Source organism: Haemaphysalis longicornis, unplaced genomic scaffold (genome assembly GCF_048455015.1).
Source record: "Haemaphysalis longicornis isolate Haplotype H1 unplaced genomic scaffold, Haemaphysalis longicornis Haplotype H1 scaffold_4, whole genome shotgun sequence".
In the NCBI taxonomy this organism is placed as follows: domain Eukaryota; kingdom Metazoa; phylum Arthropoda; class Arachnida; order Ixodida; family Ixodidae; genus Haemaphysalis; species Haemaphysalis longicornis.
The window spans coordinates 46861020-46883795 of record NW_027526361.1 but is presented as its reverse complement, the minus strand read 5'-3'; the positions used below and the strand labels follow the sequence as shown (position 1 = coordinate 46883795).

The 22776-nt window shown below is 48.4% G+C and overlaps 2 protein-coding genes and 2 non-coding genes across 7 annotated transcripts in view; 3 read left to right on the top strand and 1 right to left on the bottom strand.

Annotated features, from left to right (window-relative positions):
- Positions 1-22776, top strand: part of LOC144178639 (G patch domain-containing protein 4) — a 467686-nt gene that overhangs the window by 85639 nt on the left and 359271 nt on the right. The window lies entirely within an intron of this gene.
- LOC144178641 (uncharacterized) overlaps positions 1-22776 on the bottom strand; it is a 227396-nt gene that overhangs the window by 22196 nt on the left and 182424 nt on the right. The gene's annotated exons all lie outside the window — the stretch shown is intronic.
- On the top strand, positions 11308-11379 carry Trnar-ucu (transfer RNA arginine (anticodon UCU)). Its single transcript has one exon. It is a non-coding gene; the product is annotated as a tRNA-Arg (tRNA).
- On the top strand, positions 11791-11862 carry Trnar-ucu (transfer RNA arginine (anticodon UCU)). Its single transcript has one exon. It is a non-coding gene; the product is annotated as a tRNA-Arg (tRNA).

The window sequence follows — 22776 nt, the reverse complement described above, 5'->3', positions numbered from 1 at the left end:
AGCTAGATACAGTGTACAAACAAACCAAGTAAAGAAAGGCACATTCTTCCATTCACAAACGTGTCCTGGCTTCGTTTCAACTAAGCGAACGAATTGCGACCAAGCAATTTTTTTTAACCTCCTTGATTGCGACGACCCGCCGGCGGCCGGCGGACGAAACGCTGGGCCGACTGACTCTGTCGGCCGGGGAGCCGTGCAGTAGCGCAGCCGTGGCGCAGCCAATTGCCAGCTCATCCCCTCCTGACGTCACACGAAAACGCCAAAGAAAATGGGCGAGCGTAAAGAGAGGAGGACAGCGTTTTCGAATTAGTTTTTCTACCAAATAAAATCGCGTAAACGCGCCTAGAGTGGTCGAAACATGGCCTGGGGACTCCGGACTACAATTTGCGCTAGTAATACCGCAATGTTTACATATCACTTCAGTGTCCCTTTAACAGGAAAGCACACGTGTTGCCAATCGTCATTGTTAAAACACCGCAATTGAACCAATGTTGGCTGCTCCGCATCAAAACTTTTCTGGCACTTCAGTCTGTTTCCTTGCTTTGAATGAAAAATCGTTATCGATTCTGCCTCTTGCAACGCTTGTCAAAGACTTCGTTACCGTTAGATTGCCTCACGTCTATGTTTTCGCTTTCCATTCTACATCTTCATTAGTCAGCAAACCGCAGACCTTTCCGCCTTCCGTACTGAGAATCCTCGAATCAGTATCGTAGCAGTTTCATGGAGACAGCCTGACACACTTATAGCAGTAAGGAAGTTTTTAATAGGTATTGCCAGTGGAAGCTACAACACTTCGCATTCAAGGCCCTGAAGAATTTTTTTGCTGAAGCATGCGCTAAGGTGCCACGATGGGAGGGTCGCTCGCTTTGTGGTTTATTTTCCCTCTTGGTACATTTTCGTTCGTATATAAAGCAGCTCTCATTGAACGCGCAGAGACGGCCCTGTCGGCTATACCGAGAGCTCTGGACTTCGGGATCGTTGTGAAAAAAAATTCCCCCGCATTTCCCCGAAGGGGAGTATGAGGAAGTGCGAAGCACGGGGTAATGCTATGAGGGGGAGTTTGTTGAAGTTTGGTGGCATTTTGCCCGTTAGTCACATTAACACCTCCTCGTGATCACGTTCGGCTTAACACGCCTCGTTTGTCCCTCTGCGGAAATCTTGGTGAATTAACGTGTATGTTCGAGAGGAGGAGCGCACCGCACTGCAGCGCACCGCAGCTGCGAAGCGCCGACCGGAGTGAAGGGAGAGGAGGCGCAGTTATGTGAGAGAATGCAGAACTAGCGGGTTTGTAGTATCACGTGTACACCACGCAGTTATCAAGCCGCTATAACGCCGCTGAGTCGCCAACGCACGCCGCTGACGACGTAGTTTGAATGCGTTAAAGATATAAGGCGCGTTACTAACACTGATATCAACGTCGCGTCCGTGGCTTAGTCGGTAGAGCGTCGCGCTGCGGCCGCAAAGTCCGCAGATCGAAATGTGGCGCCGGATGCTGTTTTTTTTTATATAGTGTAGTGGCCTGGCTGGCGCGCCGAGAGAGGGTGTTGCGAGCTGGAGAGTAGTAAAGGGGCTTTAGGAGAGTAGGCGAGGGGGGAGAGGAGGCGCTATGCGAGCGCGACGATTCAGGCTCGCTTAAGAAGTGCATTCGCACTTATTCCTGGCCAATCTCCCACGTGGGTATGTGCCATGTCAGCGGCCAGGCAGCGCGCGCCCATCTCCCCCCGTTGCTAAGGAAGACGAAAAGCGCGCGCACCCGCAGCTGTTGCTATGCGGACGGCGGAAGGTTCGGGGTCGCTTATAAAGTGCATTCGCACTTAATAAAGTTATCCGTGCTCCACGTGGCGTCAGCGTAGAGGTAGTTATTAGAGAGTTTTAGTTTAGCGGCTAGCGGAGGCTCACGCTACGGCGGCGTGATAGCGGGACCCTACTGCGCATGCGCGCGCGGGGAGGGTGAGGAGGTTGAGGAGGATGAGGAGGAATGCTCGGGCATGGCGAAGGCTGGCTCGCGGAACTAATCCCCCCTACCGGAACGAATTTGCGCCTGCAATTGGGCCCCGCTACCCGCCGCCGTAGCGTTAACGGACGGAGCCCGCTATGCTAACACTCTCTATTAAGTCGGTTGCCGTCGCCAAATGCGCGGGACCACCACCTCCGAACCTTTCATGATCTATGCCACCCTTACCGCCTCACTCGCCTTGATATTTGCCAGCACACCGCAAAACACGCCCGCGTCACGAAATTTTGTGGGCCAGTTTCAGACTCACATTTTTTTCCCGTGCTACCTTCTGCCAGAGCTCTTCTTTCTGCCACCTTATCCACCCAGCTATCCATCCCCCCTTGGCTTGTAATTTCTGCCGGTCTACCCCTCGTTGGCCTTCTTTCCTCATCTTTGTGCGCCCTTCCCTTTTCACTCCCTCGCTCGCTCACTCACTCACTCACTCACTCACTCACTCACTCACTCACTCACTTACTGTCTTACTCCCTCTCTCACTCACACTCACTACTCCCTCACTACCCACTCACTCACCCACTCACCACTCACTCACTCACGTTGTTACTAACTCTCTCACTCACTCGCTCACTGACTACTCACTCACTCACTCACTCACTCACTCACTACTTGCTCACTGACTACTCACTCACTCACTCACTCACTCACTCACTCACTGATTATTCACTCACTACTCACTCACCCACACTCACTACTCACTCACTGACTACTAACTCACTCACTCCCTCACTCACTACTCACTCACTCACCCACTGACTACTAACTTACTGACTACGCACTCACTCGCTCAGTCACTGACTACTAATTAACTCACTACTCACTCACTACTCACTCACTCACTCACTCACTCACTCACTCACTCACTGTCTTCCTCACTCTCTCACTCACTGCTCACTCACTGACTATTCACTTATTACTCACTCACTCACTGAGTCTGACTACTAACTCACTAACTCACTCGCTCACTCACTACTCACGCGCTCACTCACTGCTCACTCACTCACTGCTCACTCACTCACTGTCTTACTCACTCACTCCCTCACTCACACTCACTCACTCACTGCTCACTCACTGACTACTCACTCACTCACTCACTCACTCACTCACTCACTCACTCACTCACTCACTCACTCACTCACTCACTCACTCGAACGGCAGTGAGAATCGCCAAGAGCTCTGTGTTTACATGTCCCTGCTACTATAATCAGGGATGCCGCAACACGTCTCCAATACAGCTATCGCCGGAATAAAATCGACTGGGCTCGGTCAGTTACGCCGCTGCCAGAGAAGACAGTCGCAATCGACGAGCCTGCACCAGTCTCGTTCCCAACGGTCAACTTCCGAAATCTCCGCAAACGACGATCGCACTGACAAAACTCGCGGGGCCAAGACATCCTGTCAACGCATTAGAGATGAGATTACCGTGCGCGCTGTCAAGTACGAAACGAAACGCGCTCGTTACGGGGCTAACTCCGTGCAACTGCACACACAAGACAAGAGGCCCGCTGGTTGCCCCACTTTCGTCACCCTATTGATTCATTGATTGTGTGGTAGCTGTTTTTAATGAATTTTTATTTCAGCCAATCACGACAGCTGGTCTGAAGGCTGTCATCGCCGACGACAACGGAGCTCCCAAGACTCTGAGAATGCGAAAGTGGCCTTGTCTCGCGAACGTGGTTCACCCGCTCCGGCGAAAGGGCAGCCTTCGGGCACGTCGGCCACGCTGCGACGAATGCCCGGCGGAGTTAGCGTAGTGCGATTCCCGGATGCGGGCGGCATTTTGACAGCCGCGCGGCTGCGTATTGCGCGCGTGGGTTCCGAAGCCAATTAGGAAGGCCGCCGTCTTAAGGACGGACACGTCCGTTACGATTAGCCCGAGAAGAAAGGCCGTGACAGGCAACCGGGAGGTCCCGCTGCTATTAGCCATTTTATTGGATCGGACGTCTCGCACTAGGGAAAGCCGTTGGGAGCCTTCCTGTACGCTTTTCTTCCGTCTCCCTTGGCGTAGGACGCGCACCATGCACCACCGAGAAGACACGCGGCACGCGTTACATGGTCGGACACGCTTACGACAGTTGCTATAGAACTACGATGTCTCAAGCGTCAGAGGAGTCGCGCAAACTAACTCGAAACCGTGGATTCAGTGGCGTCAAGAAATAAATGTCCGTGCCCACACAGCCATTTGATACACGTACTGTGCCAATGTTTTTCCTTCTTATTTTGATGATCTTGCATCCTTTAGACTGGCGCTTAGAGAAAAAATGGCTCCGGTTTAACATTTCTAAAGCTAGTTATCCCGAGCGAAATCAAGGGCTATGCGCCCAGTGTTTTGGGAAAGCTTGCCCTTGCTTGCGATTTCGCAGCCTGCAGTCTAGTTGGTGACATTCATCCTTTTGCTTGCACTGAGGGGCATGCTCAAACAGCAGCCCAGCCGGCGTGCCATCGATGGCGAGACTGAGGGACCAAGCGCCGGCAAAGCCGTGCTTTCGTGTGTGTGCATTGTGCGTTTCTCTAGTCTTCGCTCATGTGAGCACAGTCAACGCAGCGTCTTCATGTATCAGTCGTTAAACGGCGATGCCGAAGCTGTGCGAAAAGGAGGAGGCGAAACAGCCATTTTATTCCCCTGTAGTCTCGTGGTACCGCGGCGGCAAAGTTATGGGCAAGCGAACCGATAAGAAAGAAAGGCGCACTGGGCGTACGATGTGGACTCTTCCTTCCATGGAGCCAGATCGACCAGGGACAGTCTCCTCACATTCTAAGAGGCCACACACCATTACCGCTTCTCCCGCCGCAAGCTTCCCCCGCTCAGTCATCCCTCACTCTGGAGGAGGAACGCCTCTGGTGTCAACTCCAAACAGAATCTCTACCGTGCAGAGCCGTCCTTCATCATATCCACCCTTTCCTCTACCCATCCTCGCTCTGCCCCCGCTGCAGTGAAAAAGCCACGGTCCAACACTAAATGCCCATACAAAAATGCCTTATGGGCGTCTATTGAAAAATGTATGTTGAGCTATGGCTGCCTATGGGTCTCTATGGTCACCCATAAAAAGGCATAAATTAGGCTATAGCCAGCTATTGAAGTTTTTATAGATCCTGCACTAAAGACTGTAAACCATACAATTCTCTTTAGACGATTATAGAACATGCTAGTGTGTTTAGTCTATAGAGTCACAGCTATTCAGGTAACTGTAGCCAGCTAAAGAAATATGTATGGCTTTAGTTCTATAGACCAGCCGCGGCAAAGCTCTTTTGGCTGGCTATAGACCATTTTTTAGCTTGAAGTCTACAGACTCAAAACCATTCAGCTGTCTTTTGCCAGCTATTGAAAAGAGATCGTCCTAAAGCTATAGAGAGAAAGCCATAAAAGCTCATTCGGCTGGCTATAGGCCGTTGTTTCTCTCTAAGTCTACAGACTTCAAAACATTCAGCTGTCTTTTGCCAGCTATTGAAAAGAGTTCGTCCCAAAGCTATAGAGAGAAAGCCATAAAAGCTCATTTGGCTGGCTATGGGCCGTTGTTTAGCTCTAAGTCTACAAACTTGGAACCATACGGATGTCTTCTGCCAGCTATTGGAGAGAATTTGCTTTAAAGCTAAAGTGAGGCAGCCGTAAAAGCTTCTGCGGCTGGGTACAGTACAATATATAACTGTAAACCTTTAGATGTGTGATAATTAAGCAACATTTTGCCGGCATTAAGAAAGCGTTTGGCGCAGAACTTACAAGCCTGCATCCATAAAGGCTTCTTTAGCTAACTACATAGTAACATAAGGCTCCCAGTTTCCAGCCGCTAATCGAAAAGTGTTAGCCTATAAAGGTATAATTCGAGCAACCATTACATCCTATTCTGCTGCTTTGATTATGACTTATGACGCGGAATTCATATACTCATGATTTACCAAGCTACATCTACAACACAGATTGGATAACGATGATGAGGTTGATCGGCGGGTTATATTAACGTATTTGTTCAATAAGGTTAGGTACTTATTATACCAACAATACGGCAAAAGTACAATTAAAAGAACCTACTGATTAACGATCAAATTCAGGTTGCAACTTTGGATACTGCGCGTCCGCAAAGCTTGCAAATGAACGTTGACCAAAGACGTATAATTTCGTAGAATTATTCCTCTGTGGCCCTTCGCTGCCGCGGTCAAGTGAAAAAGCGGGCTTCTCTGAAAACGGCCCTCACACCGTCGAAGCAGATTGGAAATAACTTTCGCGGCCCACGGTACGCTCTCTCAGAAATATGGTGGAAGCTGCGAACAACCGCATTCTTTCTCCCGTGGACCCCACTTTCAGATTAGTCATTGAGTAAGGGGGAGAGCGACCCACGCTGGACCGAAGGAGGCGCGGTGAAGAAATTCTGGGAAGCGATGAAAGGGTAGAGGGGACACCCCTGCTTCCTGTTTTATTTTCTATTGTTTGTTTGGCATACTGGTTTTGGCGATGGGTACCGAAGGACACGGCCGTGCGGCCCGCGCTGTGTTAGTATTCCTGCGCGCAGCAATGCTAGTGACAGACAATGTTCCCTGAGTACTGAGAATAGATACTTTTTTCGGATGAAGAAAACAAAACGTTAAGCGATCTTGTACTTACTAAAAAAAATAATTACCAGCGAACAAGTTAGAAAAAGATCGAAAGATGGGCATGTATCTCCGCACTATTTGCTATCGCGATGGACCTGCTTATACCTGGATGTACTCAGCCAGCCACATTTCGTCTCCTTGCTGATGTGCGCGGGCATGGCACGTGTTGCCTGTGCTCGTGTAGATGGTGCGACGCCAAGCAAATGTGTCGCTTTTTGGTGTCGTGAATTACGGTGTTTACGGTGACAGTGTTACGATTAATTCAACATCAACTTCAAGCATGCGAAAATGAATACCTGCGATACTGTGACAGGAATTTCATCGTACGCAAAATTCTAGGGTGAGTGATCTTACGAACTGAAAAGACTCTATAGTGCGAGAAATGCAGGACTTTTTTTGGTGTTCACGAATACTTTTCTAAACTACCCTGCACCACATGGGCACTGCAACGTAGACAGAAGTGAAGATTTGGCCGCGGTGATGTGACAAAAATAATTTTTTCGCGAACTGAGAAAACTTACAAGGAACTAATTGAGTGAACTTGGAAAAACGTTTTTTTTTATCATTGCATTGTGTGCGACCATCTTCATTGTTTTGTTGAGAGTGCATTTCCATTTTAGCCACCGAACTTGCAGCTGTGTGCGTTGAGTACTGAGTGTAATGAACGACTTCTGAGTGCTTTCTTTTCTGTAGACTACCCAGCACCTGTAGTATTTGTGTCTCGGCGGACGTTCGCGGGGAATGTGCCGCGTAGTCTGGCTGTCGAGCGAGTCACTTAAGCGTGAGCCAGAGCGTTGGAATGCGTGTGCTGTGTTTTTCGATCGGCGTATGTGAACAACTGTTTACTGGTGGGGAAGTAGCGTAGACAGTAGCCATTTATGTGATGAATGGAATGAATAAACCCCTTGATTTTGCTTTCCTTGAATGCCTGTGTTTAAGACTTTTGTGAATGAAAACTGGCGAAGTGTTTGCAATCGCAACCTCGCACTCCCCCTATATCGCTGAAGTGTTTACGGAGCATATATTACAGAATGCACCTAAGTGCCACAGGATAAGTTCTAGAGATCTGCAAGGCTCTATTCCAGCATGGCAGCGTGCTAATAATTTCTCAGCGGCTGCTGCTGTCGCTGTGTTTCAAGTAGTGGTGATTCTCTTCTGGCTGCAGCTCTCATGCAAAAATATTGTATGGTCGGCTATTGAAAAACCTTTTTATGGTTGTCTTTAGCTATTTGGCCCAATTATCTTTAGACATTTCTATGGCTGTCTTTAGCCATTCCTACCGACATTCCTATGGGTGTCTTTAGATTCTTCTATAGCCATAGCAATATCGAAAGAAGAGCTAAAGACAGCCATAGAACCGGCTATAGAAGAAGCTAAAGACACCCATAGGGATTTCAATACAAATATCTAAAGACAACCACAGAACCGGCTATAGAAGACGCTAAAGACACCCATAGGAATGTCGATACGAATAGCTAAAGACAACCATATAACCGGCTATAGAAGAACCTAAGGACACCCATAGGAATGTCGATAAGAATAGCTAAAGACAGCCGTAGAACCGGTTATAGAAGAAGCTAAAGACACCCATAGGAATGGCGATACGAATCGCTAAAGACAGCCACAGAAAAGTCTAAAGATTATTGGGCCAAATAGCTAAAGACGACCATAAAAAGGATTTTCTATAGCCGACCATACGATATTTTTGTATGGGTGTGGGCTTGTGCAGAGGACCCATTCCCTCCAACTAATTCTCCTGACCAGTGGATGGAGGCGTTGGGCCGCTCGGACCCCCAGCTCCAGAAGGAGCTCGTGACTCGAGCGGCTGAAGTCGTCGCGACCCTACGGGTCGTGCCCACCACGCCCTAACCTTTATGTAAATAAAAGTTATTTCTCTCTCTCTCTCTCTCTCTCTCTCTCTCTCTCTCTCTCTCTCTCTCTCTCTCTCTCTCTCTCTCTCTCTCTCTCTCTCTCTCTCTCTCTCTCTCTCGCTCTCTCTCTCTCTCTCTCTCTCTCTCTTTTGAGCGCTGGCGGATGAAGGTCATTGCGATGCGATGAATGACGTTGAAAGATGTAGCGTAGAAGAGCTTTCGTTCTAAAAAAACAAGTGAATTCTCATGGTGCATTTCTGCCATTTTCACGGTACGGGAAAATTTTGCATTTCTGGGTCTGTGCGGGTACAGTGGAAGTACTTTATTACATAAAGGCATATCTACGGAAAGGAAGGCAAAAGGTGCCGGAGCATCTGACACATGCCACCCTCCCTTAAAAATTGGAGACGAAATAAAGTTACGTGGGGAAGGTCACGCGGAGGGCTGGTACGCTCAGAAGTCGGAAGGAAAATTCCTCCGACTGTGCTTGTGCTTTCGTCCTGGACCAGTACGAATTTGTCTTCAATTACGAAGTTTTTGAGGAAGCTGTACAGCTTTTATTTGTAACCGTACGGCTGCATCGAGGTGGATGACAAATTTGCCTTCGCAGAAACTTACCCTACCTTGGGGATTTCCCCTAAATTAGGTCTATTATTAATTACAATCAAGGGCAAACGAAGGAGCCAGGAAAATTACATTGAGACTCATGCGTGGATCTTTAAGAATGTGTGAGCACCCTTTCCGTCGCGATTTTGAGGCCCGGCCCGACGCGGACGCCTTGCTGCGGCCTCAGAAGTCCGCAACGTGGCGTTTCTCGCACATACCTTGTACGCCGTCTCACCCGTGCTTAGCCCACTGATAATCTCAGTGGTCCCATTTGCTCGCTTTAGCAGAGGCATTGGCTGCCTGTCACTACTTCTGTAGCCCACCACTGCCGGCAATTCGTCGAAAGAATTTCCAGTCCTACATCTTCGCAGCTCTGAATTTGCTGCACATTCGATTCTATAACGCAAGCAAGTCTGACGGGAGACGGTGCGCAGTGCGGACCGCACACCTTCTAGGCGGTGCGCGGTCTGGACGTCGGCAGATGAAGACGGAAAGTTACGCTCCGATTTGTCGTTCCCGTGGCAACGTCTCCAACGTCGCGAAGGCAGCTCTCCTCTTTAGAAGGCAGCTCTCTCCAGGAGCTTTCTCCTCCTTTTATTCTGTGCTCTTCTGCTGCTCTATCTGATGACAGATCGATGGTTTCGCTCGCTGTCTTGACGGATCGACAGGAAAATTTTGCCGACACGTCCCTGCCTTTATGGTACCGGAATAACGATATACTTAGAGAGGGACGCCACGAAGTTTACGCCCGTGCTGCTGCTATCTCCACCTTTGATAAGCTTCCAAATTTATGTGCCTTATATTGCCGACACGAGGCCGGACAAGGACGTGTCATGTATTTTCTGAAGATTTTTGAAGTTTTCTTTTTATTTTCTGAAGAGTACGAGGAAGTGTGCCCAATAAAAAAGAAGCAAAGAAATCGGCAAATAAGCCGGCGCTAAATATTCTTCCAAACGCCCCATCCCCTCCACCTTTTCAGCATAAAAGGCAGAGTGAGCAACAACCACGCGAGCCACGGGAGCGTTTCAGGAGACAAGAGGCGTGCCTCTCGCGAGGCCACAATTACGCGTTCATTGCAGCGCAATTCAGCCCCGCGATTAGGGCCTCGCGAAGCAGTTCTCGCGGCCGTGTTGTCCGGCTGCGGCCGTTTCCTCAGAATCGTTATCCTCCCACAGCGGAGCATTGGGAGGTGAACACGCGTGGGCGCAGATCCGATCCTTGGCGTTCGGAGAGTACCGGCAGAAGTGGGGGCACCAGGCAGACGGGATGATTAAGGCTGCTGCCACAAAACTTTTATGTAAGAGGCTTTAAACGAAACGAGAAGATTACAGCACCAAGTTAATGGCAAAAAAGAAGAGAAAAAAAAACGCGCACGGAAGAGTTAACGGCTCACCTTAAAATATGGAGAATTCTCCGAGTGACGATAACTAGCAGGAAGAAAGGAAGTGTGCGTGATATTCCCTTTTTTGATGCGTCCTGCATTTATCCTTTGGCTTAAATGAAGCTCCGAAAACGCTTCCGGGATGAAGTTGGTTTACAAATGTGTTTGTTCATTTGTAAGTGCCGGCTGACTCACAAACAGACAAATTCATATATATATATATATATATATATATATATATAGAAAGAAAGATACAGAAAGATAGGGCAGCAGTCCGTGTAGTCAGAGTGGCGCTGGCTACCACCCTCAAGCGTCAGATACACTTCTAGTAAATATAAATAGCCCAGAAAGTGAAGGAGAACACAGTCGCCCAGATAGCCGAATTGGTAAGGCATTCGACATGTAATCGAAAGGCGTGGGTTCGGTCCCCACTCTGGGCGCGTGTTTTTCTTTCTTTCTTTCTTCTGTATATTAAAAAAAATGTTTACTTCATTAACCGCAGTGAAAAAGAAAAGAGCCTAACCACACCCCTATGCCTCCTTTGGCGTTGTAGACTGCTGCCCTATCTTTCTGTATTTTCCTCAACGAGCCCCTCATTTCCTTACTATATTATTCTGCGAAAGCCTAGCGAGGGTCTCGGTTCTGGCAGCCTTGATGCCTAGGTAGCATAAGAGGGCTTCCCGCCAGTTACCCGCTCATGACAGGCTGTAGACGCTCGAGTCACGCCCCGGGGGTTGAAAAGAAGGTCCCCTTCTCCCCGTGTAGTCAGAGTGGCGCTGGTTACCACCCTCAAGCGTCAGATACACTTCTAGTAAATATAAATAGCCCAGAAAGTGAAGGAGAACACAGTCGCCCAGATAGCCGAATTGGTAAGGCATTCGACATCTAATCGAAAGGCGTGGGTTCGGTCCCCACTCTGGGCGCGTGTTTTTCTTTCTTTCTTTCTTCTGTATATTAAAAAAAATGTTTACTTCATTAACCGCAGTGAAAAAGAAAAGAGCCTAACCACACCCCTATGCCTCCTTTGGTGTTGTAGACTGCTGCCCTATCTTTCTGTATTTTCCTCAACGAGCCCCTCATTTCCTTACTATATTATTCTGCGAAAGCCTAGCGAGGGTCTCGGTTCTGGCAGCCTTGATGCCTAGGTAGCATAAGAGGGCTTCCCGCCAGTTACCCGCTCATGACAGGCTGTAGACGCTCGAGTCACGCCCCGGGGGTTGAAAAGAAGGTCCCCTTCTCCCCGTGTAGTCAGAGTGGCGCTGGCTACCACCCTCAAGCGTCAGATACACTTCTAGTAAATATAAATAGCCCAGAAAGTGAAGGAGAACACAGTCGCCCAGATAGCCGAATTGGTAAGGCATTCGACATCTAATCGAAAGGCGTGGGTTCGGTCCCCACTCTGGGCGCGTGTTTTTCTTTCTTTCTTTCTTCTGTATATTAAAAAAAATGTTTACTTCATTAACCGCAGTGAAAAAGAAAAGAGCCTAACCACACCCCTATGCCTCCTTTGGTGTTGTAGACTGCTGCCCTATCTTTCTGTATTTTCCTCAACGAGCCCCTCATTTCCTTACTATATATATATATATATATATATATATATATATATATATATAGTTTGTGACAACATTTATTATTACTAAAGGAGTGTCACACTTTGAAATACAACACAATTTATGTCAACGTTTCAGTTTTTTTGGCAGAGACTACCGGTATTTTATTTATTTTGTTTTTTATTTAGTACATACTGCAGTCCTCTAAGGACCAAGAAGGAGGGCAGAAGGGAAGGTTACATGTATCGCATGGTAGCGGTGAATACATATCAATTACCATGCTTTGGTCACACACAAAAAGTATAAATTTATAAACAAATACACACACATACATACATTTATATGTCAAGAACGAAGGAAGTCAAACAATTTAGGTGAAATTACGGTTGACCCGATAGACGGGCATAGAAGCCTGACGTTTGGACGAGCAGCAATGTTTTTGGATGGGATATATATTGACCCATAAGAATTCGTTGCAGTTGGTAACAAGGGAACACTTTCAGAGACAACTGTTTTGTGCCCCACCCGAAAGAAACATTTCCTGTCATCTTAGAGCTCTGAGAAAGTATGCGCAAAGAAAAAGTTGTGTCGCTTTGGTTGGGCGGCAGCAGGAAGTTAGAGTGCGTGAGAAATTCACGGTGTAAAGGTACCAAGCAATGGTGAGAGATAAAAAAAAATGTACTTCGAGTATCGGAAGTCGTAGGGAAGCAAGAAAAAGAAAATCCAGAGATTTCCAGATTAAAGAAAGGTGAAAATGTCGCAGAAGGTGAAAAGTCACGACAGGGGAAAGTGTTTTTTTTAATAGGCACTTCCACGTTGGAGCAAACACAAAGAAGGGGACGTCAAAAAGAAATTCGGGGTGAGAGAGAGCGAAAAAAGAGGAGAGAGAAAGAGAGAAGGTGGCTGGAGGGGACCAGAATCACGGAGTACTAAGAGCAGCTAGTCGCAGAGGGGGAAAGCAATTAGCCAGCTAAACGCGCTGTCGGTGAAAGCCGACTTCTGAATACGGGAGTCCGTAGTGCGGCCCCAGGAACCGCGTCAAGAGGCTTCAAACGCCCGTTTCGCGTTTGGAAGTCGGAGAAAGGAAAGAAAGAAAGAGTAACGGCCGCGTAGGAAGGCGGGCGAGATAACAACGGTCAAATGGCCCCGAAAGGAGAAGCAGCGAGGCAGGTGGGGACAGGTGCGAGCATTCATGTTAACCTCGTTAGCAGACTCGGCGCGGCTGTGCTCGACGTCGTATTAATGGCTCTTTCCGCGCAATTAGCGAATCGTTTGGGGCACCTGACCTTGCGGCGCGCCGTCTCAAGGAGCCGGGTCCCGAAAGCTGCCCCCGGGCTGCTCCGTCTTACCAGCCCACATATGCGCCCTGCGAAGGGGAACCGACCAGGACAAAAGTGGGGGACGGGCTGCGAGGGGTTGCGGGTGCCATAAGAACAGTGAAGCTCTACACTGTTGCGTACGTCTTTAATGTTTCTTTGTGTAGTGCGACGCGGTGAACTGGTGACGCTAGTATCGTGTCGTTGTTTTTTCATCCCTAGATTTCCCGCTCAAAAAGCCGACCCGTCAGGAAGCTAGTAAAACCATGGGACAAAAATGATATTTCACTCACGGCAAGGAGTCGACTGGGATATAAACATACTGAAAAGTTTCGCAGAGCTGTGCGTTGCTTTTGTGCAATTCATTGTCCAAAGTTACTGCCCACGCATTTCAAAGGGATAGTTTATATGGCTCTGGAGCCTGACAAACCTACGTTCTAAACTTGAAACTCCGCACACAGCAAGATTCTGCCCTCAACATAAGTTGCGCGAAAATGTATTACACTACCCTGATTAACTCCAGAGTAATGACTTCTGCAAGAATTGACACGAGCCGGAAAGCTGCAGCTGTTTGTTTTCTTTTACGATGGCATGCGTGCCCGAAATCCGATAACAGGCTCTTAGAAGGAAACGGGTGGAAACTATTTTGTCTCGGTCGGGAATTTCTTGCAAGTACCGATGTCGTCCTAAGTTTCTTATTTGACATTTTTTTATTTCAAATTAGGCGGGTCAGCCTGGTAACGATTTACTCTGCTCGGTGTAGCCAACAGGTACTGTGCCGATTACTAAATTCCGCTTTTCGTTGCTTCTCTTTCAATACGACCGGTAACGTATTAACGCTGCATTAAGCAGTGAATGTTACTCATTTATAAGTAATTACATATAAACAAGCGGATACTTCAAATGCTGCTTCAGGAGCCTCGGAGGTGGGGGTGGGGGGATGGTAAGGCACACCCGAACACAGCGATACTCGAAGTATGACGCTAGTTGTACTGACAGAGTGCTTTGATTTATGGATGAGCAGAGGCCAGGGCGGTTCGTTCAAACAACATACTGTAACGAGAAAACGAGGAAGCGGACTGTGCAGTGTAGCGCGATGGTCATCTTATACCGACGAAGACGGTTGGCGTGGGGCATTGCTGGAGCTGCGATGGCCGAATTGTAAATAGGTTGCATATCTTTAAGTAAATAGATCGCAGCAGCATCGATCATGGTTCATGTCATCCGTCCTGCTGCCACGTAACAATATCAAGGTTCAGCTACTACGCTATCCAACAAAAACTCGTCTTCGAAATTCTCGCGACACGCAGTCTCTCTTCCTCATTCTGGGACAGCAAAATTAAAACCGCCGAGATATAAATCGACCGCTAGCTGCTCCGAGCGACCCTTCTTGCATCGCTCTGCACGTCTGCCCTTTCAGCCGGGCACTGGGGTTCCCGGGCAGTGACGCCATTCGTGTTACATCGCAATCTCCCTCCGCCACTTCCCGTTTCGGCGCATCGATGTTGGTTCCCGGCTCACCGCGGTTTTGTGCTTCCCCCAGCCGGCGGCTGTCGAGGCGAAGGACAACGCGGCTGCTCCGGTTTTCTTCCGCTTCCTGCAGCGCGGCGACGTGCGCTTCCTGCGGCGTTCCTTAATTTAGAGGATGCCCCCCTTTCTCCCTTTCTTTCTTCCATACCCCTTCCTCCTCCTCCTCCTCCTCCCGACGCCACAACCACGCTTCCCGTGTCATTCGCTTTCTTCTTTGCCTTCCTACCCCGTCCGTGGCAATCGATGAGTAATTAAGCGTCAGACTTGTTTCCCGCCTCTCTCCATCCCCCGCTAGCGCTAATGTCGCGGTTGTTTCTTCTGCATCTTCCTTTTTTTCCCTCCAACTTTTTTCTTCGCCTTCTGCATCCCGGTCAGGGCGGATGCGGCGGCGCGTTCGCGTCTGTCTTTATTTAAACGGTTCCGCGTACGCGCTCCCCTGGTCCCCCTCTTATTTCTTCTTCCTCCTCTTCTGCGGCCGTTCATTTCCCGGGGCGCTTTTTCTCTCTTCAACGCAGCCGAGTATGCGCGCTTGTCTGCGCAGAGCCGCCCAGCTCCTCCTGGCCGAGATATCTTATCAGCGCGTAGCTTTATAATAGCGGCGGTGATTAAGAGCTCGTTTATGAGCTGCCTCCGCGCAACAGCCAGCGCTGCGGAACAGTGAGGATGCTGGAAAGGGGGAAAAACAGTGAAAATGAAGGACGGAGTGGGAAGGAGGAGGATGGAACGGTGTTCGCGTTGACAAGGCTCGGACAAATTGTTCGGGGACACAACGGAGCGCCCTGCCGTTGCTCCTGCGCGGGACGATGTCGCGGCGAGAAGAAAGGGCACGAGAAATGCGGCCCCGAGTCAAGAGCGGAGGACGAATCTCGCGCCAGTGGCAATCGACTGGAAGAGGACGTAATGAACAGCGAGGGGTCCTCCGCCAACTATGAAGAGGGACTGCAGAGTGGGCGCGAAAATGTTCCGACGTACTCTTGAGCCCCCAGGCAGAACCCGTGTTATATCTCAACGCTGCGAAGGCGGACGTAGGGATAATAGTAGTCAGCCCGTGCTTATTTCATCGTGCGTCGAAACCTCAGCACGTTAAGTGGTGTCTCGCAGCGTATTAAAAAGGGCACATCTGCCTCCAGTTTTCCGACGGCGCAGTATTTGAAGCAGCGTACGTTTACAACGGCCTGATGTAACACCTACTGCTGGCTACATTGGAAGAAGCGTCCAATTTATAAGTCCCAGAAAAACTCGACGCAGCCGCGAAATTTAGCCAAAAAAAAAAAAGAGTGAAGTGTCACGTTTTTTTTCGCGACACTTCGAGGTAAGTAATTTTTTGCATGTCCCTGCAGTTCTAATTCCGCACAACATTTATTGAAGTTGCACGTTATAGTCTGCCCAGAGAGACGTGTTCGTAAAAATTAATTCTTCGCATGCGCTTTTCAGAAGCTTCGGATAAACAAATATTTACGGAAAAAGGAATGGCAAGAATCCGTATTGTTTTACAAGCAGTTAGCGCTGCAACCATTTAGGCCTTGTAAAGGCGTATGTTAAATACCCGTTTCAACTGAAGCCTTTTTAGATGCGGAGCATCTCTTGCTGGAGGGGGGGGGGGGGATGTCCCGCGTCCGTGCTCCGTCCGCAGTGCCTGTGATGATGATTGTGGCAGGATGCCCCTAGGGATTGGCCAACCAAAGAATCCATCACGAGATAGCTTCGCGTTCAACCACCGTCGTCATCTTCCCGTAGGGGAACCGCTGAAGGAGAAGAAGGAGAAGAAGACAAAGCTACGAAGAGGAAGCCGTGTACGTTGCTCTCGCCCCGTCCGCAGCGCCTCTGAGGATGATTTCGGCAGGATGCCCCTAGCGATTGCCCAACCAAAGAATCCATCACGAGACAGCTTCGCGTTCAACCACCGTCGTCATCTTCCCGTAGGGGAACCGCTGAAGAAGAAGAAGGAGAAGAAGACAAAGCTGCGAAGAGGAGGGCGTGTACGTTGCTCTCAGCCGGTGCACCAACGTCAACAACCTTTACCTCACCAATGCTGACGGAGACTACCGATTCTACCACAGAGACTACAATATCGACAAGAACATGATAGACGAGTTTGGGCGCCTCGAGAACGACCGCCTACTCACCGTAACACAACAGTACTTGCGTGCCTTTGGCCCCGGTGTGGACCCGGACGCAGAATTCCCTCTGGCGCTACTAAACACCAGATCACTCAACATAACGGCAACACAATGGAACCACACGGAACCACATGATGCTTCGCATCCTCATCAGGGTTCCCCACGGGAAGGTGTTGTAATTTTTTATTGTCAAACCACGTCGCATTTGCGCCTTGCGTCCTTTGAGTGGGAATATAAGTGTTTTCTGCAGAGGCTGAACAGTACTTCAGCTTGTCAGGCTACATTTAAGATTAGGAGAACGTTACTGGGACCGGACAAAGCATCTTACCTCAAATGACCGGAACTCGCACTGTAGCGTGCAACCACAAACAAGAGTTGGGGCTTTGGTGGTCGGAATGCTGTTTCGGCTTTTAAGTGCAGAGCACCTTAGGGGCTCGCCTTGTCGTCGTAGCTCGCGTGCTGGACCCAAGTAGAGCCGCATCGCGTTCCTTCGCAGCGGCTGTCGTCGCGGCCGTCGCCGTGGCGTAACCCAGAGGCTTCGAAAGCCAAGCGGTTTATATAGTCATAAGCGTTCGAAACTCGCGAATGGCTGGCGCTTGTCATACATCTACCCGTTGTTTAGCGAAAAGAAAACTGCGGGTACATTTGAGGCAAAATATACGTACTTAACCGGCAGCGCCCACGTTCATTTTGTTAGGAACGCTCGTTGGTTGGTTTTTACGATAGTAAGAGAAAAAAAAGTGGAAGTGAAACGCCGGCACGTGCGGCAGGAAAAGCAAGCACAGAAAGAAGCAGTTTCAGGCAGTGGGCGCGCGAGCACTGCGAAGGCGGGAAATTTGAATTGCATTGGGTGGTAGCAGTAAGCGGATAATGGCGCTACAGCCCATTATGGCGAATCACTGCTCTGCACTTCCGACAGCTTTCGCATTGAGTGGAAGGGCTTTAATTTATTTTTCTGTCCATTAAATCAATTTTCACACGGGAGGCACTTTTTTATCGGATAGTTTGCTATGCAGCACAGTTCAGATTAGTCAGGTACTAGTCAATGTACTGGAACAAGTCGTTCTCAGCAATGAATTCGAAGAGGCTGCTGCGATATCTCCCATTGTTATGCTCACGTGGTTGAAATGCAAAATCATTATCGCAACGGAAATTAGTAAATAGGTCGTGAGCCTCTCACAGCAGCTGTCATCTTCCTGCCATCTTACGTCGCAGCCAACTGGGAATACGTGAACCGGCCGTAAACTTTTGACAGAAGCTGTTATCTTTGTTGGCCCGTCCACTGAATGAGCCTGTGACCAGTCCAAAAGCCCAGAACCATCCGCAACCCCCGACTGAGAAGCTACAGATCTGTATTGTCGTAGCTACACAGATCCAGCATGACACAAACGCGATGTAGCAACCGAGTGTTGGAAGGGAACGCCATAATGCTATCGTATTCAAAGCATGTAAGCCGACTTATGTGTACCTCGAAAGACATGTTTGTTTTTGGGTAGGGAGGGGGGGGGGGGTAGAGGGGGGGGGGGGGCGTGTATGGTTTTTAATTTCATTGCCGAGTTTGGACATCCATAAAAGTTCAGGTACGAAGTGCCGTTTCTTACTTACGGAGGACGTCAGATTGCCAATCTACCGAATCAAGTAATGATTTCGCATTAAAACTGTTTGCTAATCGGCGTTTCTACGCTCTTAAAGAAACTGTTGCGGTCAGAGTTCCTCTCATCGAAACATTATATTAGCAATGTATACTATCCAACACTCTTTATACAGCGACAGAGGCAGCGCTTCTACGCATGTATATTTTATGTATATGTATGTAGACAGAGAGAGAAAGAGAGAGGGGAGGGAGAGGGAGAGGGGAGGGGAGGGGAGGGACTGCTGATGTAGACGTTTCCGGGCGGCAATAATCATCCCGTCCGGCGGCGCGCTGATTGCAGCCCGATTTCGAAGCGGGGCGCTTTTTCTCGCACGAGCCACGCGCGCTGCAATCCGGGGCCCGTCACTGGCCTACGACGCCGTCGGGGCACGCGCCGCCGCGAACGCCAGTCGATAAAACTCATTAGGCGAGCGAGTGTGGCCCCCCTGCACGACACAGCCGCCGTCTCGTGATGGGATGTGTACTGCAGCAGCCACCACCGCGGCCACCACGCATCGGATCCGGCCCGAGCGGCCTTCCCTCCCGCGCCCGGATGTAAAAATATCCCGCGTGCTTGATTTGTCACCCGAGCTTGTTTGGGGCCTGCGCGTAGTTTGACGAGTCCCTAAAGACAGCGTGTAAACTTTGTTCCTTCCTGTTCGTACTTGCATGGTGCGGCTATAGGAAGAAACTTCGATCGTCTGCGGTGAACGCGATTGCTGTAGGAAGTTCCGTTCAATAGCAATCGTTTTGATTGGCCGCCTCACTTGCACGACGAAAGCTGATTGTTCCGATTTTCTTATCTTCGGCGAATTTTTAAAGAGACCCTGCAACACTTTTTTCAACTTTTTTTGAAATCTTAAATGCTTCCAGAACGTGGTCACCCATCACACTAAGTACTTAGATTAAGGAGTCGCAAAGTACCTCAGCCAAAAATTACTGCTCTGTGCCCATCACATAACTTGTAAGCTCGCTTAAAAGATTTTTAAAGACGATAGTCTTTCTTGCGCTACTTAAACAGAGAAATTTCGGTCTGTCTGTATGTCTGTTTGTCTGTCTGTCTGTCGGTCTGTCTGTCTGTCTGTGACTCGATTCAGCCACCCGGCCAAAGTAAAACAAGGCCTGCGCAATAGTTTTATATAGTCACACCTAAATCTACCCGTCTAAATCCGGTGTAATACTCATACTTGTCAACATTGTTGAAGAAGAACAATACATTACGCAAATATAAGACCACAAAATAATACAGAAGTGATATTTGCACCGTTTCTTTATAAAAAAATCATACATGCTTGATTTTTGCGAAATTAAATAGTTCATCAACTGCAGAAAAAAAAAAATCACTCCGCCATCGCCTGCTGTCGCCCGCGCCACTGTAGCCTCTGGCGCCATTTTAAAAGATCAGCCGGCAACAGTTACCAAAGGTTCCACTAGACAGGTTCCACGTTCTGCTTGGAACGCACTTGGATTAGGGCAACGCGGTCCTATAAACGCTGAAGTAGGGCTTCTCGATTCACACGTGTCTCCACCGTACGGCAGCGTTGGCATAGAGACACCCGGACTGGAGCAGTGGAACTCGGTAAATTTGAAATGATTTAAGCAAACCTTTGGCGTCTTTACCTTGGGAGGAGCGCGACGCAAGAGGAACGACATGAGAGGTGAGCGGGAAAGCGAAGGGATGCATTTACTTGGCAAAAGTCGATAAAGATTGTCGTCTTTTGTCCACATTTGCAACGAAAGGAGCAGATACGCGGCCAATTCTTCTTTCTTACCCAAACTTGACGTTCTTCGACGGCTCGAATTACGCCACTAAGGCCATGTAGCGGCTGTTGGCTGTTTTTTTTTTTCAGTTGCAGCAATGAACGCTTTTCGATAACAACTTTAGAAAAAAAAAGCCACAAAAACAATGCAGAAATGGAAGGGGTATCTGTTGTGACGAGCGAATTACGTAGTGCCGTTACGTGCTGGCGATAGCTGTAGCTTTCCCAGTGGTTCCAGACGCGAAGGAAAGGGTGAAAGCCGTCATCGAAAGTGTTGCAGGGTCCGTTTAATGCATTCTACTTCCTCTAGCATTACAGTCTGGCTCTTGAGAATGGGGCCCAAAGGAACCACATGTTTCCCGTGAGCTGGTAGAGCTGTACTTGAGATTCTTTCCGTGATTAAACGTCAAGAGCTAAACTCCGGCTCGCTCACCTGCTATGTTTCACGCGTGTGGGGTGGTGTAAATTTAATTATCCTACGTACTCAAGGAGAAGGAGATTCAAACACGGAATAGTGTACATGAATGTAATGAAGTCAGAAAAGACTTTTTCTGGAGGAACACCTGCTGTGAGGTTAGATTGCTATTGTTGCGAACTTTATGCGCGGTGTGACGCTGCGTGCGATGGCGACCAAAATGTTGTGTATTTCGCGAAAGTTCAGGTCGCTCCACTACGCTTCGCGTAGTTTTTTCGTTCGGATTTCTCAATTACAAGTTATTGTATCGAATCATTCAATGAAAGATAAAAAAAGTGATGAATCGCGCCCTAAAAGACAGATGTATACAATAAACGTTATGACTCAAAGCTTAATATTCTGAGGAAGTCTTACATATAAGAAACATTTTCAACGACTTTAATTCATTCCACTGCGTAAAATTGTCATCCAGGCAAAATATTAGGCGTTCTCGTATTTAAACCTCTTGCTAACTGTCGTTGAGCAGGACTCTTCAGCGTTTGTTTTATGCTTAGCAACAACAAAATAAACACATTGTCACCGCAGTGGCTACAGCGCGAACTCCTTTGTGTAGCATGGTCGCCGGCATGGCTTCGTGCAATATAGGAAAGAATCCTTGCAAAGAAATCCAGTGAATGTGGTGCGCTCCGGAACGTGACTGGGGCCGTTTCTTTGCGCACTGCCGGCGATGCCTTGCGTGCGTAACGCGCGACAAAATCGAGGCCGCCGTCCGACTGTTGGTCATTCATAGGTCATGCCGCACCTAGCAATCCCCGTTATTCCCGCGTTGGTACTTAGTTCAATCGAAGAAGGCTTAATGATAGACGACCGCGTCGGGCAGGAAGCAATCTTGCATGCATCCGGTGAATGAGGCTTTTATGGCGTTAAGAGCGTCTTGTGCTGCCGACATGGAGGAATGCTGAATCGCCACGACCAAAACAGCATAAAACCGCTAGCCTTGAAAGAAAGATTGGTGATTGATTCGATGCGAAGATTGCTCGATGTGCATGTATGCATCGACTGGGACGGCTAGCAGTAGTGACATGAAATATGGGTGAGAGGAGTGAAAATACAAACGGTCTCTTTTGCTCGCACTGATCTCTTTCCTAAAAGGGGAACCAAGACGATGAAGTTTACAAACTACTTCACAATTTTGCCCCGAACCCGTATACCTTCGTCCTGATCCAAGCCGGGCTGCCGCTACTTCCTGTTAGTACGAAGAAATTTGAACTAATCACTGTTCACTCGCGATCTCGTTGATGATTTCGGAGTTACTTGGAACGTAGCGTTTATTGTAGTCGTACCTCTCGTTTTCTCTTCATTCTCTTCATCAAAATTTATTTGTAGTAATTCTGTATTCATGCCCGACCCTGCAAAGTAGAAGAACAATTACATATTTTTTCAGTCCAGATCAGTTTTCTTCATCAAAATTTATTTATTTGCATACCTCAACGCTATCCATAGTGAAACATTGTTACGTGAGGGGTCGCACGTGGTGTAGTCGTAGTGCAAGTATAGAGGGTCGGTACAATTTCATTATTATAAAAGACAAGTACTTAGTACAGTGCAAGTACTATAGTACAAAAAAAAATAAAGACTAGAGATAGTTAGAAAGGGACTTTTAACAGGACCTAAGGAACAGTGAAACAACATAATATGAAACGCAGTACAATAGTATTGGTATTCCAAAAATATGAGTAGAACGACGAATGCAATACAGTAAAATGAGGCCAAGATTATAATTGGCACGTAATGCACATGCACTAAGGCACAACTATTGCGAGCAATGAAGGTGAAAAGAGAACAAGGAAAAAGGGAAGTAAGAAAATATCTGGTAAAATCAATAACAAAATTGAAAGGCACCAACACAAAAAAATTCCTGGACGCCGAGTGCGATGATTTAGCAGGTCAGGGTTTCTCATTGGTACGTCGTGACTGGGAGGATCACTGCATTGTT